The 17254-nt window shown below is 44.5% G+C and overlaps 1 long non-coding RNA gene across 1 annotated transcript in view; it reads left to right on the top strand.

Annotated features, from left to right (window-relative positions):
• LOC309338163 overlaps positions 1-10492 on the top strand; it is a 50600-nt gene extending 40108 nt beyond the window's left edge. Inside the window, exons 2-3 of the long non-coding RNA XR_014154775.1 lie at positions 5363-5503; positions 10354-10492. This is a non-coding gene — a long non-coding RNA (uncharacterized lncRNA). The remainder of the gene's footprint in view (positions 1-5362; positions 5504-10353) is intronic.
• The last annotated feature ends 6762 nt before the right edge of the window (positions 10493-17254 follow it).

Raw genomic sequence — 17254 nt, 5'->3', positions numbered from 1 at the left:
AAACAAAATGTTATGTCCAATATCTTGTGCCCACTTAATCATAGCTGATTTAACCGTTTCATCCTGTGTATTCCATTTCAGCAGCAAGTTGTACATTTTTGACAAGTTCTTAGTATTGGATTCTAACAGTTCAGTTTCCAATTTGGATTTCTCCACCTGGAAGCCAATTTTCTTATCCACCTTGTAAACCTCCAATATTTGGTAATAATGGAGCCAATCTCGGACTTTAATCTCTCAAAACTCTGCAATTTTAGGTTACTACCCTCCTGTTCTAAAATTTCCCAATATTTTGGCCATATACACTCCATATTAAGTTTTTTCACTGCTTTTGCCTCCATTGGTGAAAGCCACCTTGGAGTTTTGTTCTCCAATAGGTCTTTATATCTAATCCAAACATTATACAATGCTTTCCTGACAATATGATTTTTAAAGCCTTTATGAACCTTAACCTTGTCATACCACAAATATGCATGCCACCCAAAAAAATTGTTAAAACCTTCCAAATCTAAAATGTCTGTGTTCTTAAGAAGCAGCCAGTCCTTCAACCAGCAGAAAGCTGCTGATTCATAGTAAAGTTTCTTCTTTATGGTCCAGCTCTCACTTCCATACATCACCATGATAGAGGTGTGTAAAATTGTCTCCCTTTCTTGTAAGTAGAGCCCAGGGTTATCCAATCAAGGTGAATGTTGGAAAATTCAAGACATACAAAAGAAAGCACATAGTAATCTAAGGAACTCAATACGACAGGATGTAGTGATGGCCGCAAACTTGGATGGCCTTAAAATGGATACACTCATGGGAGATATAGCTATCAACAGCTACTTCTTTCAGGTTCAAAGACAGCATTCCTCTGAAAACATGTTGCTGGGAGAGGGAGAGTAACATTGTACCCATGTCTTTCTCATAGGTTCCTGGGACATAGACTAGACGGGCCTTTGTTCAGATCCAGCAGTGCTCTTAATGCATTTTTATGACCTTGCGGAATCACTTTGGGTTTTATTTTAGAAAGACATTGGGTCATACCGAGCCCCCAAGGCCTCAAAACATCTTCACTAGCTAGAGGAGGGACCACTAAATCCACTTGTAATTTCAGTGCCAATTTAGAACCCCTGCATTAGACTGGTCAAATTTCACAACAAGGATGTTAACACCTTGATCTTGTATAGCTTCCACACACACATTTCCATGGCAAAAGAGAATGTTTCATGAATGATATCTTCCTTAGATCCAAGCATAAGTATTACAATTGTACCTCACGGTACCTCCTGGCCTCTCCTTCTTTCAGACAGACTCTTGCTAAATATCTCATAAATGTTTAATTCCCAACAATAGAGTACTGGAATAATGTTAATGGTCTGGAAATGTTACAATGACCAGAGTGCGAATGTTAATGCGACCCCAATGTCAGTCCTTGAAAGTAAATTTAATACACCAATTCTCTTGGAGGTGGAAATTGGCCTGATTATCAGCTGCGGAGTGCATCACAATTTCTATCTTTGCTTATGAAGCTATATTTCACACTGGAGGCCCATGAACTCAAGGCAGGGCTGTACCACTATGGGCTATACCACCATGTGTTGCATAAAGAAAGTTTCAGGTTCAGTCCTTGCCATCTCCACTCAGTGCAGAATGTGAGGTCCCAAGACAATGGAAAGGTGGCCTGATTCATCCAAGCAACCCCTCATGTGTCGTACGTAGCGACACCATGCCCCAGGTGTCACGACACCTTCGTTCGCCCCTGCTTCCAGAAAGTGATATTCAGACACGTTATTGCCTGCAACCTTAGAGGCAGACAGTACTAGTGTCAGGGACAGGACAGAGAAGGAGTGGCAGAAACCGCCTCCCAAGCGTGAACCTTCCAGAGAAGAGGAAGACAGTATAGATTTGCAACAGTGGTCTGCAGGAGGTCACAACTCAGAGGCAGATGAAGAGCAAAGTGGGGAAATAATGGGAAAGCAGCAGGAGGAGTCATCACTAGAAAGCATTCCAGACCCACCATCTCCCAGAACCCAGCGAGCATTGAAAGTAGGAAGAAGAAGAAGAAGAAGAAGAAGAAGAAGAAGAAGAAGAAGAAGAGAGCAGTACATGTGAAAAGGATCTAGGAGTCTTGGTTGACCACAAACTTGACATGAGCCAACAGTGTGACGCGGCAGCAAAAAAAGCCAATGCAATTCTGGGCTGCATCAATAGGAGTATAGCATCTAGATCAAGGGAAGTAATAGTGACACTGTATTCTGCTCTGGTCAGACCTCAACTGGAGTACTGTGTCCAGTTCTGGGCACCACAGTTCAAGAAGGACACTGACAAACTGGAACGTGTCCAGAGGAGGGCAACCAAAATGGTCAAATGCCTGGAAAAGATGCCTTATGAGCCAGTGTGGTGTAGTGGTTAAGAGCGGTAGTCACGTAATCTGGGGAACCAGGTTCGTGTCTCCGTTCCTCCACATGCAGCTGCTGGGTGACCTTGGGCCAGTCACACTTCTTTGAAGTCTCTCAGCCCCACTCACCTCACAGAGTGTTTGTTGTGGGGGAGGAAGGGAAAGGAGAATGTTAGCCGCTTTGAGACTCCTTAAAGGGAGTGAAAGGCGGGATATCAAATCCAAACTCTTCTTATGAGGAACGGCTAAGGGAGCTGGGCATGTTTAGCCTGGAGAAGAGGAGGATAAGGGGTGATATGATAGCCATGTTCAAATATATAAAAGGATGTCACATAGAGGAGGGAGAAAGGTTGTTTTCTGCTGCTCCAGAGAAGCGGACACGGAGCAATGGATCCAAACTACAAGAAAGAAGATTCCACCTAAACATTAGGAGGAACTTCCTGACAGTAAGAGCTGTTTGACAGTGGAATTTGCTGCCAAGGAGTGTGGTGGAGTCTCCTTCTTTGGAGGTCTTTAAGCAGAGGCTTGACAACCATATGTCAGGAGTGCTCTGATGGTGTTTCCTGCTTGGCAGGGGGTTGGACTCGATGGCCCTTCTGGTCTCTTCCAACTCTATGATTCTATGATTCTATGATTACTCCAAGAGACTGCATTTCCAAAGCCTCTCTCTGTGAATATAGAATAAATTTCCTTGTTTTATCTATTCCTGGCAGCCTACCGCTGGGGTTGGGGAGGTTGGGATCGGATTCCCTGACACCTTGACAACTGGTAGCCTTCTCCTCCGTGGGTTTGCCCAGTCCTCTTTTGAAGCCATCCCAGCCACCTTGCGTTTCTGCCTGACGGAAACCCCATGCGCAGGATGCAATGCGTGCCATTTGGAATCAAATGAAACATCACATTTTTCATAAGTTGAATCGACACCTTGGAAACCTGCCAAAAGACGGGGGAAATTTTCCACTTGTGCTACTGCGACAGCCTCTTTCAACCCTACTGTTAAGCAGCAGGAGCACATACGCACTTCATCCCCTTTCCTATTGCGAGGAGCTGACACATTAAGCTCTTTGGAATAGTATTCATATTTTATCAGCTGTCCCAACACTGGTTCTTTATTTATAACCTGCTCTGACATTTTATTTTTTTATTTTTTTACCCATCTGCATTTGCTGGATTTAGGAAAGAGACAATGCAAAAACCCTTTTAAAAGAGAGAGAGAGAAAGTCAGCCCATAAATTTAACTATTCTTTTTAGCCTCTTCAAGCAGCTTTATAGATCTTGGCAGATTACCAATTATTATTTTTTGAACGTTGCATCAGGTCTGTATGACACGAGAGCCATCAAGCTGGATGCAGACTACTTGCCATGTTATTTTATTAGGATTATTAAATCTTTTATCTGTACTGCCCTTTTGTCTTCAGAACCCCCGTGAGCGGTAAACAATGTATTAGAATAGCAATAGGATTTTATTTTTTTAAAAAAGCCACACACACACAAAACAGCAATAAAGCAGTCATTCCAAATAATCAAATAACAAAACCACCATTTAAATATGCAAAATGGAAGAATCAGGGGGTGCAAATAGCCTCTGTTGTCACCCCCCCAAATAAAAAAGGACTCTGGAAAAAGTATAAGTCTTTACTGATCAGGAAAGGGGCCAGGTATTTACAGCAGAAAAGGCTCTGTTTGTTAGAGGCATGGTTTAATTTCTGTCATATACCTTAAGCCAGGGGTCAGCAAGCTTTTTCAGCCATAGGCTGGTCCACTGTCCCTCAGACCTTGTAGGGAACTGGACTATATTTTTTTTGGGGGGGGGATGAACGAGTTCCTGTGCCCCACGAATAAGCCCAGAGATGCATTTTAAGTAGAGGCTCACATCCTGCTCATGTGGGAACACTGGGCGGGCCCCACGGATGACCCAGAGATGCATTTTGAATGGGGGGGGCACATTCTGCTCATGTGGGGGCACGCTGGTTCCTGGACCATCCACGGGCCAGATTTAGAGGGCGATTGAGCCGGACCCAGCCCTGGGCCTTAGTTTGCCTAACCATGCCATTAATAGGAGTATAGCATCTAGATCAAGGGAAGTAATAGTGCCACTGTATTCTGCTCTGGTCAGACCTCACCTGGAGTACTGTGTCCAGTTCTGGGCACCACAGTTCAAGAAGGACACTGACAAACTGGAAGGTGTCCAGAGGAGGGCAACCAAAATGGTCAAAGGCCTGGAAACGATGCCTTATGAGGAACGGCTAAGGGAGCTGGGCATGTTTAGCCTGGAGAAGAGGAGGTTAAGGGGTGATATGATAGCCATGTTCAAATATATAAAAGGATGTCACATAGAGGAGGAAGAAAGGTTGTTTTCTGCTGCTCCAGAGAAGCGGACACGGAGCAATGGATCCAAACTACAAGAAAGAAGATTCCACCTAAACATTAGGAAGAACTTCCTGACTGTAAGAGCTGTTCGACAGTGGAATTTGCTGCCAAGGAGTGTGGTGGAGTCTCCTTCTTTGGAGATCTTTAACCAGAGGCTTGACAACCATATGTCAGGAGTGCTCTGATGGTGTTTCCTGCTTGGCAGGGGGTTGGACTCGATGGCCCTTGGGGTCTCTTCCAACTCTATGATTCTAGGACCCACAAGAGGATCAGTCAGCATCCTTTTTTCTCCCCCTGTCTTCCAAGGAATGGGGGGAGAATAATCAGGTAGGAGTGTCAGGTTGTGTAGGTCTCTTTGCTTTTAGATCAAACGAGGATCTTGATTAATATGTTAAAATCACAACCATATGAGATTTTAGCTGCTGTTTTCACATGGTGTGCACTTAGCCTGCAGGTGACTTCACTTCTTCCTGCAGATATTTCACAGCTAAAATTCTTGAAGGTGTTGCCACAGCATCAGCAGCACATCTGCCTGAAGTCAGGAAAGATGGAGATGAGACAAAATATGAGCAACAAAAATTGAATGATTGGAACTTGATTTTCTTCCCCCCTCACCAGGCTTCAGGGAAGACCTGTAGCTTGAAGGCAGAGCATCTCCTTTATGTACAGAAGACCCGAGTTTTGATCACCAGCAACTCCAAGGAGAACTGGAGATGTCCTCTGCCTGAAACCATTGAGAGACATTCAATGCAGATCAGGGTGAGAGATCTTTTTGGCCCAGCAAGCCAGGTCTTTAACCCCCACCCCCAAGCCAGCTTTGACAAGTGGAGGGGATTATCCACCAGTCAACCATCCATTGGTTGGTAGAGGGGTAATGCCATTAGCCAACCCCAGGCTGTCTTGAAGCCATTTGAACATCCATGGACAAAAGGAAGCAGGAGGAAGCTGCTAGTTGGCTCCTCAGCCTATTCAAATGCCTAATAGCATAACTGTTAGCAGTGCAGTATAGTGTTGGACAAAGCCTGGGACTGGGAGACAGGGGTTCTAATTCCCTGAAGCTCATTGGATGACCTTGGCCTAGTCACAGTCTTTTAACCCAACCTAAATCATCGGGTTGCTGTGAAAATAAAAGAGGGAAGGGCTCCTTCAGCCATCTTGAGCTCCTTAGGGGAAAGTTGTGCTAGAAATGGAACGAGGTATTAAATTAATTGGGGGATGCGGGTGGCTCTGTGGGTTAAACCACAGAGCCCAGGACATGCTGATCAGAAGGTCGGCAGTTCGAATCCCTGCAATGGGGTGAGCTCCCGTTGCTCGTTCCCAGCTCCTGCCAACCTAGCAGTTCAAAAACTCATCAAAGTGCAAGTAGATAAATAGGTACCACTCCGGTGGGAAGGTAAACGGCATTTCCGTGCGCTGCTCTGGTTCGCTAGAAGCAGCTTAGTCATGCTGACCACATGACCTGGAAGCTGTACAGCGGCTCCCTTGGCCAGTAAAGCGAGATGAGCACGCAACCCCAGAGTCGGCCACGACTGGACCTAATGGTCAGGGGTCCCTTTACTTTTACCTTTTTATTAAATTAATTTATTAAATCAAGCCAAGATTGCAGTTTCATGGAGGATAAGGCTAACAAACACTACAAGCCATAATGTTCTCCCACCACACCTGGAGGCAGCATGCCTCTGAATCCCAGCTGCTGGGAATCACAAGTTCTGTTGTGCTCAGGTCCTGCTCTCAGGCATTCAATGGGCATCTGTTTGGCCACTGTGAGAACAAGATGCTGCAATAGATGGGCCATTGGTGTGGTCTTTCGGGGTTTTTCCTTACATCACTGTCTTTCTTATGTCAAGATGTCTTACTGGGGACAGTTACAGGTAGGTAGCCATGTTGGTCTGCCATAGTCAAAACAAAATAAAAAAATTCCTTCCAGTAGCACCTTAAAGGTAAAGGGACCCCTGACCATTAGGTCCAGTCGTGGCCAACTCTGAGGTTGCGGCACTCATCTCGCTTTATTGGCCGAGGGAGCCAGCGTACAGCTTCCGGGTCATGTGGCCAGCATGACAAACTGCTTCTGGCGAACCAGAGCAGCACATGGAAATGCCGTTTACCTTCCTGCCGGAGTGGTACCTATTTATCTACTTACACTTTGATGTGCTTTCAAACTGCTAGGTTGGCAGGAGCAGGTTCCAAGCAACGGGAGCTCACCCCGTCATGGGGATTCGAACCGCCGACCTTCTGATTGGCAAGTCCTAGGCTCTGTGGTTTAACCCACAGCGCCACCTCAGAGACCAACTAACAACAACAACAACAACAATATTTTATTTACATCCCGCCCTCCCCAGCCGAAACCGGGCTCAGAGCGGCTAATAACAATAAAAATAACACAGTTTACATAAAATCACAAGCAATTAATTGAAATACATTCCAAAATCAATTCATTGTAAAATCAATTCAGAGTCAAATTAATGGCAACCATTGGGCTACAATGCTATGAGGATTACAGAAGGAGGGAGTCAGACTGTGCCATGGCCAAAGGCCTCGTGGAACAGCTCCCGTCTTGCAGGCCCTGCGGAAAGATGTCAAGTTTGTTATTGGTATGAGCTTTCGTGTGCATGCACACTTCTTCAGATACCTAGAAGTGTGCATGCACACGAAAGCTCACACCAATAACAAACTTAGTTGGTTTCTAAGGTGCTACTTTAAGGAATTTTTATATTTTGTTTTTCCTGGGGATAGCTGAGGTTGATGTCAACCACTCTGAGAGAGGCATATACCTCACTGAGTATGAGAATAGTCTTAAGGGATCAAGGTCCATTTTCATGTCTAAGTATTGCACTGAGATGTTTTGAAATTAATCCAAAAAATGGAATGGATCCTCCAAGCCCAGCAAATGCACATGGCAATTTTTTGTTGGCTCTAGATAATTGTCCGGAAGCCTGTCCACCCTTGTGAGGAAAAAGAAGGAGAAAGGAAGTGGCTGATGATTGAGTATTATGTTATCACTCAACTTGCTTTGCATTTCCCAAATTAATCCATTAATCTGATTCTCCCCCGCCCTCCAACTTGACAGCTTTTCTGTATCAAGGGACTAGGGAGAGACAAGAACATTGGAAGGAGGGAGGCTTCAAATTAATTAAAAATCATAGGTGTGCCTTAGCTAATGTTAAATGTTGTGTATCTCCTGGAAAGGTCAAGTTGAATTACACCAGATTTTTTGCTGGTGCAACACAGATTTCTCCCTGGAATATATGAAATGTCAAAGAACAGTTTGAAAAATGATCAATGCTTGGAGATCCTAGGTTCTGTAGGGTAAGCTATTTTACTTGGAGATAAAACTTTTAAAAAGAGGTTTATTCTAGACTCTAGGGAGTTGAAGGAGAAGGCAAAAGAGTGAAAATATCTTTGCAGGAAAAGTAAACATTTGGAAAGTGTTCATTTAAGGATCCCCCCCCCCATGCTCTTATCCAAAATTTCCCCAGATTTTGGATAGTGGAAGCTGGTAAAATTTTGACTTGGTAGGGATGCAATTTTTAACCTTGCTGTTTTCCTTGCAATACAACTTGTATAGCACTTATTTATGAAATTGTTTCATGATAAGCAGAATGTCACTGTCGCCCTAATAATAATAATAATAATAATAATTTATTCTCTGCACATTTGCAGACAGGAGAAGAACTTCTATGTAAGAAGGCCCAATTATGATTTTCAGACAATATTGACTCCATATGTCTTATTTAAAAATTAAGCCATAACACAAGGCATATATTTTTCAATTCATGTATTGTTTACAGCTAAACTTCCACTGCCAAAAAAGTAAGCAAACACACAAAAAAATTTAAAATGTGAGGAACGTTTGTTTCTAGTTGAATGCTGTTTTCCTCCCTAAAAAATCAGTTCAACTTTACCATCCAAAACACTAATTTCTCTACTGTATATGGAAAGCATGAACTATTGGAAACAGATCTCTATGTATGTATACACTGACACCCAACCCTCCTTTTCTGGGAATGTTCTGGAAAATACTCTGGTACTGCATGGGGCTCAAATAAATCTTCCCTGCCCTATCCAGTCGATGGTGTAGCTTTTAATAGGTAAATGGTTAGTGCAGAGCTTGTCTCAATGCATCACAAGCAATCCACCATTTCTCCTCCCTATCCAGTTCACAAAAATAGTTGTAAAATTATTAAGCAAAGAAAAAAAGTTAAGCATTATTATAGAAAGGCACACTCTGAGTCAACCATTGCTTGTTAGCTTGCTCGCTTGCATGCTTTCTCTAGGTCACAAAACAAATACTAAACAAAACAAAACAAAAGTGCCTCAAGGTAGGAAACATACCTTTTGGATTCTCCTGGTGAGGTGGTGTGGCCTTCAAGGAAACAACTCTAGGAATGCTCAAAACACATAACTATGATACAGATAGGAGTGTATGCTAATTCTTATGTCCTAATTGCCTGGATTTCCCAAATGGCAACAGGAGGGAATGGGAACCTATGAAATTGTTAGAGCTAACAGTGGTTAAATCCTTATTTTTAAATTTTGGATCTTATGCCTAGAGACAAGAGCCTCCCTGTAATATGAGATTCGGACAAGTGCTATCTCTGCTCATAGAAGATTCATTTTGCTGCTATGACTATCTTCTACTACCATATGAATTTGTCCAGTACAAGTCGTACCTTGGTTCCCAAACGCCTTGCCAGTCAAACGTTCTAGCTCCCGAACGATCGAAAACCAGAAGTGGTTGTTTTGATTTTCGGACGTTCTTTTGGAAACCGAACGTCTGACGGGGCTTCCTGCAGTCAATCAGAAGCCGCGCTTTGGAAGTCGAAAGTTTTGGAAGTTGAACGGACTTCCAGAACGGATTCTGTTCGACTTCTGAGGTACAACTGTACTTTCAAAAGATAAATAAATTGGAGTCCATCACCACATATTATGGTGGTGAACCTCATTACTTAATTACAGATTAATAAGCACTTCTTGTTATCTGCATTGAACTTACTGCCGAATAATTCCATTGGTTGATCCCCAATGGTGTTCTCAAACCAATGTTTGGATCAGACCAAAGACCCATCTATTCTGGTTTTCTGTTCTTACAGTGACCAGCCAAATGTTACCAGGGTGGCTGCAAGCAAAACTTGAGAGCAATAGAACTCTTTGCTCATATTCCCCAATGTCTGGTGCTCAGAGACATACCGCCTCTGAAGCTGGGCATAATATATAGCAATCATGGCTACTAGCCATTGATAAACTGATCTTCCTGGAATTTATTTAACCCCCCTGTAAAGCTGTCCAAGTTGTTAGCCATCACTGCATGTTGCAGAAGGGTATCAATTGTTGCAGATATTATTACCGTGCAGTTTGAAGTGACTGGAAGCATAAGAACAGATTCCTTTTGGAGTCAGACCAGGCCCATAAAAATATTATTCAAGCTTTGACTGGCATAACTCTTCAAAGCAAAACATAAGCATCAAAGAAACAACCAAAATATCCATACGATGTCTTGTGCTGTCCAGCACAGCCTTAGCATCTTAGAAGATCCAAACGGACCTAAAAGCAAAGGTCTCTCTCTCTCTCTCTCTCTCTCTCTCTCTCTCTCTCTCTCTCTCTCTCCACAGCCTGCATTTCAGCTTCCATTGGGCTTAAGCTGTTTACTCTCCCTTCAGGAGAACTTCATTTGCATCCTTACTCCATGGAATATGGGAGACAAAAGACTAAAGGATACTTTGGAGATTTGCAACTCAATACCTTCATCACATGATCAAAGATTCAACCCTCAGCAGAGAGTAGAAAATAATCAGCATTTATTCATTAACCCATTAAGGAGCTCAGAGTCTGTTAGAAAAACTACTGTGGAAAAGCCCCAATGTTAGCAATAGACATTTAGCCATTTCCGATTTTAAACCTTCATTAATACACACACATTTTCATTTCCTTGTCAATTAAACCAATTATACTTAACATTAATTACATCATAAAATGATGCACTATTGGATGGATATTTCCTGACTCTCCCACTCTTCAGTCTCATTGAATGACCCTTGCTTCTAGGGAGAGAAAGGAAGAAGAGGGTCTCTCTCTCTCTCTCTCTCTCTCTCTCTCTCTCTCTCTCTCTCTATTCTACAAGTTTCTCCTTGACATCTGCTTGTATTAATCATCCATTTAAAGGGGTGTGTCTGGGATCAGCCACTTTCCTTTCCCTTCATCCTGCCATGTCAGCAGGTGTGAGTGAAGAAGAGCCCATCAATGGAAAAGGATCCAGGTTCAAACCCTTGCATATCCAAGTTGGACTTGGAGGGTCTGAAAGCATGGAGAACCTCTACCTAACACTGAGCTAGGTAGACTAATGCCATGAGTCAATCTATGGCAGCTTCCTGTTTTCCTAAGCAATGCTAGAGCAGTAATTGCATGGCTCTTTTTAGGAACTGATTATGAACCAAGCTCAACTTTGGAAGGGAGTTTGGCTCAACTTTTAATTGCTTCAGCATTTCTGAACAGGAGAGAGAGAAAAAAAATCCAAAACATGCACACACATTTCTGAAACTCACGGGCCTCCCTGTTTCTCTAGTTCTCCCCTAGCTTTAATTCAAAAAACCAGAAAATGCCAAGATCTACTCTCAGTATTTCCCATGGGAAAATAATGCCACCAGAAATTTTGACCTGCTGTAACAAGCCCTTCCATTGCAGGGCTAATTGGAATGTTTCAACATCAGCTCAGAAGAGAGTTTTTAAACATGGCGATCCATATCATTAAGCACAGTTAAGGAAAAGGAAGCGGATAAGGAAGCGGGCTTTGGGTGTTATAAGCTGGAGAACTGGATGGAAAACTGGCCATTTGGAATAAAATGAAAAATGTATCACATCTTATCCTTACCATCCTAGAATAAGATAAAACATTGAACAGTGTCTGTGCAGATGAGACAAACATTTTTTTTTGGGGGGGGGAATGGGTGGTTGGCTAATGGTTCAGATGGGATTTCCTTTTATTTTTACAATGATGAACATAAAACATCCTGAAATGGTTGTACGGTATTCCTAACTACACATACTCCTAAGGGCAGACAAGCTTATTTCCCTGCGCACTTTTGTCAAGGATGGTGATGATAATAATTCATATCCCAGGGCAGCAAATAACAAAAGAAGGCAATTAAAAAATAAAGAAATAAAGCATTTTGTTGTAGTTGTTGTTGTTTAGTTGTTTAGTCGTGTCTGACTCTTCGTGACCCCATGGACCAGAGCACGCCAGGCACTCCTGTCTTCCACTGCCTTCTGCAGTTTGGTCAAACTCATGCTGGTAGCTTCGAGAACACTGTCCAACCATCTCGTCCTCTGTCGTCCTCTTCTCCTTGTGCCCTCCATCTTTCCCAACATCAGGGTCTTTTCCAGGGAGTCTTCTCTTCTCATGAGGTGGCCAAAGTCTTGGAGCCTTAGCGTCAGGATCTGTCCTTCCAGTGAGCACTCAGGGCTGATTTCCTTCAGAATGGATAGGTTTGATCTTCTTGCAGTCCATGGGACTCTCAAGAGTCTCCTCCAGCACCATAATTCAAAACATCAATTCTTCAGCGATCAGCCTTCTTTAGCCTTCTTTATGGTCCAACTCTCACTTCCAATAGAGCATTAAACACGTTTAAAAACAGTCACATCACCCACACAGCTAATAATTTCAAGGTTAACATGAGTCACAGATTTCAGCCATCAAATCCCTGGGTAAACAGGTATTTTTAGAATGCCTCCTGAATGCTAATATTGAGGGAGGAAGATGCCCCTCACCAAAGAGGGCATTCCATAAATCAGGCATGGTCACCCCAAGGGTCCTATGGGATAGCCACACATCCAGCTGGGGGTCTGGTACTACCTGGGGAAGGGAAATCAAGCCACAACAGCGTGTACCCCTCTGACTTCAACACCCCCCCTTTCCCACTTAAAGATCTTGCTGCCACCAGATAAAGGATGGGGGATATTTTTACTTGCCTGCCTTTATTAATCAGCCTAAATGCTTCCCTATGGTCTCCCTGATGCCTCTCAAGGTAGGGTAGTACAGGTTATGGCTTCCAGGTTTGAGGGTGTTTACAATACACTGAGAACTCACAGGTGTATAAAAAATGTGGGGGGAAATACTAAGATGGAAAAAATATGGCATTTTAAGCAAAAGTATATTACATGGAAAAGTTACAGAAAACCCATATATTCCCCAGCAGAGCAAAATAAAGTAGATTAAAATGCAATCACCTTTCCCTCTTCTCTCAGTACTTACTCTACTGCTGAATCTCACTTTCTCTCGTATACTGTAGTTTTCTTTGCACCTTTCTCTCCCAGTGGCTTTCCTTATCACACTGAGATCCACTGTGATTTGCTCACGTTTTCAAAAAGCCGTTTTTTATCCACTGCCTTTGCATCACAATTCCTCCTATCAGGCTACACAACCCAAATGCACAGACAAGAAAACACACATTTCCATGCATAACCATCCATAAAAGCAAGTCCCAGTTCCTTCACACCTTGTTACAAGTTACGAAGCCAACTGGGCAGCCCCCAGTTGGCGCGTCACCAGCAGGACCTCCCACGCTATTCATCGGGTCTGGGATTGTTGATATTGGAGGAAATGTTCAGATAATGTAACAAGTGTCCCTATTTTCCAGGATTTACAGAAGCCTTCCAGTTTCTGATTTGATCCTGGAATGTCCCGTTTTTCCTTAGGAAAACATCCTTAGGAATGTTTCTATTTTCATCGGAGAAATGTGGGAGGGTATGGAGTTATGTGACCCCCCAAGTCAAGGAGATGTACCGTATTTTTCGCTCTATAGGATGCACTTTTTCCCCTCCAAAGATGAAGGGGAAATGTGTGTGCATCCTATGGAGCGAATGCAGGCTCCCTGGCTTCAGCGATACCAATGTGAAGCCTCCGAAACCTGCGCTCCGGAGGCTTCACGTTGCTTTCGCTGAAGCCAGGAGAGTCTGGTCTTTGAGGCTGGCGGTGGGGGAAAGCAGCGCTTCCCCCCATCGCCACCCCCACAGGCTCGGGGGGCAGCAGGAAGGCGTGTGACACCTTCGCGCTGCTCCTGGACCTGGGTGTGCGGCTCCAGTGGGCTTTTGTGGGAGATGGGGGAATTCCCCCACCTCCCGCAAAAGCACACAGAAGCCACGTGCTCTTTAAAGGCTGCGCGGCTTCTGCGGGCTTTTCTATGAGGTGGGGAATTCCCCCACCTCGTAGAAAAGCCCGCAGGAGCCGCACAGCCTTTAAAGAGCGTGCCGCTCTTGAGGGCTTTTCCCCAAGGAGGGAGAAGGGACTGACTGGCTGAGTCAGTCCCTTCTCCCTCCTGTGGGCTTTTGCGGGAGTTGGGGGGATTCCCCCACCTCCCACAATAGCAGGGAGAAGGTCTGGGAGAAACGCACAGGCTGCCCGCTGCTCCCAGAGCTGGGGGGGGGTTTCATATTTTTTCCCTTGATTTCCCCCTCTGAAAACTAGGTGCGCCCTATGGTCAGGTACGCCCTATAGAGCGAAAAATACGGTAACTATACAACCTTTAGAATACACTAGAAGGCAACCCCATATAGGGAAGTATTTTTTAATGTTTAATGGTTTATTATGTTTTTATATACCACCCCCAAATGAAGACACAATAGACACAAATTTTAGTTTAAGGTTTTTGGCATTAAATTTTGGGCACAACTTTATTGATTAAAGCATGTGAGTGGTTGCTTAGGCTTTGGTTCCAGGCTACCTGAACCTGCATGGTGGCAGGAACAGGACGGACACTGGGCACCACCATAAGTCAGTAAGGGAAAGCATTCTGGGGGAGTGAGAACTTCTACGATCTCACAGCTCACCCCAGATGCTCCCAGGGGCTCTGGCGTGGCCCTAGCCCCTTGACAGGGTTCAGACAAAAGCAAGGCGAGCCACTGGATTCTTTTAATGAAATTCCCCAGCAGCAGCAATGGAGGGGCAGGCACAGCCAACCACGTCCCCTCCCCAAAACATTGAACCAAATGCCTAACCGCCAACCTTACAAAATTGTGATGATTTGCTACACGGTAGGCAAAAACCAAGTGGCCCCAGCCAATCAGCCAAATGGCAAAATTCCTACTGGGTCCCTGCTCGAAAACAGATGACCCCTAGACAGGCATAGCAAGGCCATAAGAACAACCCTAAATATAAGGAGAGGAGGGCGGGTGATCTGCTGCACGTTGCAAGAGAGTTAAGCTCTTCAGCGACGTGCAGCAGCTTAAGTAGCCCCTCAGCAGCCAATAGCCAACCCAACTGACCAAATTTCTGTCCCAGCAACAGAGGGGCAACCAATGGGGTGTTGTGGCCATCCAAATCGTTGCGCCCCAGAACAGGGAGGCAGTTTCTGGTGATCTCACCGCAACACATGCTCTCCATGATGGAGGACCCAACTTATTATTATGATGGAACAGGACACCCCTATTTTCATCAGAAAAAAATGTTGGAGGGTATGCAAGCTCCTTTATGTACTTGGGTTGAGTGCATTTAGGGCTGTGTACACCTGCACAATCTAGCAGTTCGAAAGCATGTCAAAGTTCAAGTAGATAAATAGGTACGGTAGGAAGGTAAACGGCATTTCCGTGCGCTGCTCTGGTTCATCAGAAGCGGCTTAGTCATGCTGGCCACATGAACCAGAAGCTGTACGCTGGCTCCCTCGGCCAATAAAGCGAGATGAGTGCCGCAACCCCAGAGTCGGTCACGACTGGACCTAATGGTCAGGGGTCCCTTTACCTTTACACCTGCACAAAGAACTTAAATTGGCACTGATAGTTCACTTTCAGGACAGGTCCCATGGGGCTGCCTCACTCACTGTTGGAAGGAAATGTGGACATAGCTTTGACACAGAGACAAGAATGGCCCAATACATTTTGCTGCCTGGGGTAAAGGACAAAATGGTGCCTGTTACCCCCTTCCATGTACAGAAGCTGACTGGGCTGACTTTGCCCAATGGTAGGGTTGGCCATACATCTCTGCATTTATTCTTGAAGCCAAAGCAATCTAACATTTTCATGAGCATTGTTAGTTACAGAGAGCCCAGTGATGCATCGGATAAAGTGAAGAACATCCCAATTTTCAGGAAAGCTGTTCTCGGGGCCAATTTACCTGCACAATCAGATAAAGTCGATGAAGAACATCAACAACCCTGTGTATCTGAAGAAGTGTGCATGCACACGAAAGCTCATACCAAGAACTGACTTAGTTGGTCTTTAAGGTGCTACTGGAAGGAATTTGTTTTGTTTTGACTATGGCAGACCAACACGGCTACCTATCTGTAACATCAACAACCCTGAGATAAGCATAGGCTGCAACCTTTGAAACCTCCATAACTATTGGATAGATCTCTGACTTTTAAAATGATAGATGATAGCAAGTTCGGCAGCTGACTGAATGCGGTCGTTTGATTCATCAGAACCTTGGTGATACTGTGGCCATTTCTATAAGTGCCATTGCTAGTAAATAGCAAAGGTGCAATCATATAACACTGGGTTGTATCAGGCGTTGCCATTCCAGAAATGGGAGGATTCCTTCTGTTTGCAGAAGAGTCGTTTTGCAGAAGAGTCTTTCATCCAGTCAAGTAGAAGAGGAGGGAAGTGTCTCTGGTTCCTATTCACCCCTTCCCAGCCCTTTGAGCTTGGAGCTGCTACCTTGAAGCTGACCATCTGGCAAGTGCAAAGGTCACCTGGTCACAGACTTCTCCACTGTGCTGAGATACAGTTTTTCTATTTACATTACAGTGGTACCTCTGGTTAAGAACTTAATTTGTTCCGGAGGTCCGGTCTTAACCTGAAACCATTCTTAACCTGAGGTACTGTTTTAGCTAATGGGGCCTCCTGCTGCCGCCACACGATTTCTGTTCTCATCCTAAGGTAAAGTTCTTAACCCAAGGTACTATTTCTGAGTTAGCAGAGTCTGTAACCTGAAGCGTTTGTAACCCGAGCTACCACTGTACCAAATTGACACCTATACTTAAAATTAGCATATGCAAATCTTATGCAAATCAATGTCCTCTTTTTGGACACAGTGTCACATGGAAGATGGAGCGAGCTTGTTTTCTCCTGCTCTGGAGGGTAGGACTCCAACCAATGGCTTCAAGTTACAAGAAAGGAGAATTACACCAGAGGTTGTAGACTCTCCTTCCTTGGAGGTTTTTATTAGCAGAGGTTAGATGGCCACTGAGGTTAAAACATGACAAGAAAGAAGTAATGTTTTGGGGGGACAGGGGGCGGGCAGATGTGGGGGATGCCCTGGTCCTGAATGGGGTAACTGTGCCCCTGAAGGACCAGGTGCACAGCCTGGGAGTCATTTTGAACTCACAGCTGTCCATGGAGGCGCAGGTTAATTCTGTGTCCAGGGCGGCTGTCTACCAGCTCCACCTGGTACACAGGCTAAGACCCTACCTGCCTGCAGACTGTCTCGCCAGAGTGGTACATGCTATAGTTATCTCCCGCTTGGACTACTGCAATGCGCTCTATGTGGGGCTACCTTTGAAGGTGACCCGGAAACTGCAATTAATC

This window comes from Podarcis erhardii (assembly GCF_964252035.2).
Source record: "Podarcis erhardii genome assembly, chromosome: 3".
NCBI classification, from domain to species: Eukaryota; Metazoa; Chordata; class Lepidosauria; order Squamata; family Lacertidae; genus Podarcis; species Podarcis erhardii.
This window is presented reverse-complemented; position numbering and strand designations above follow the sequence as displayed.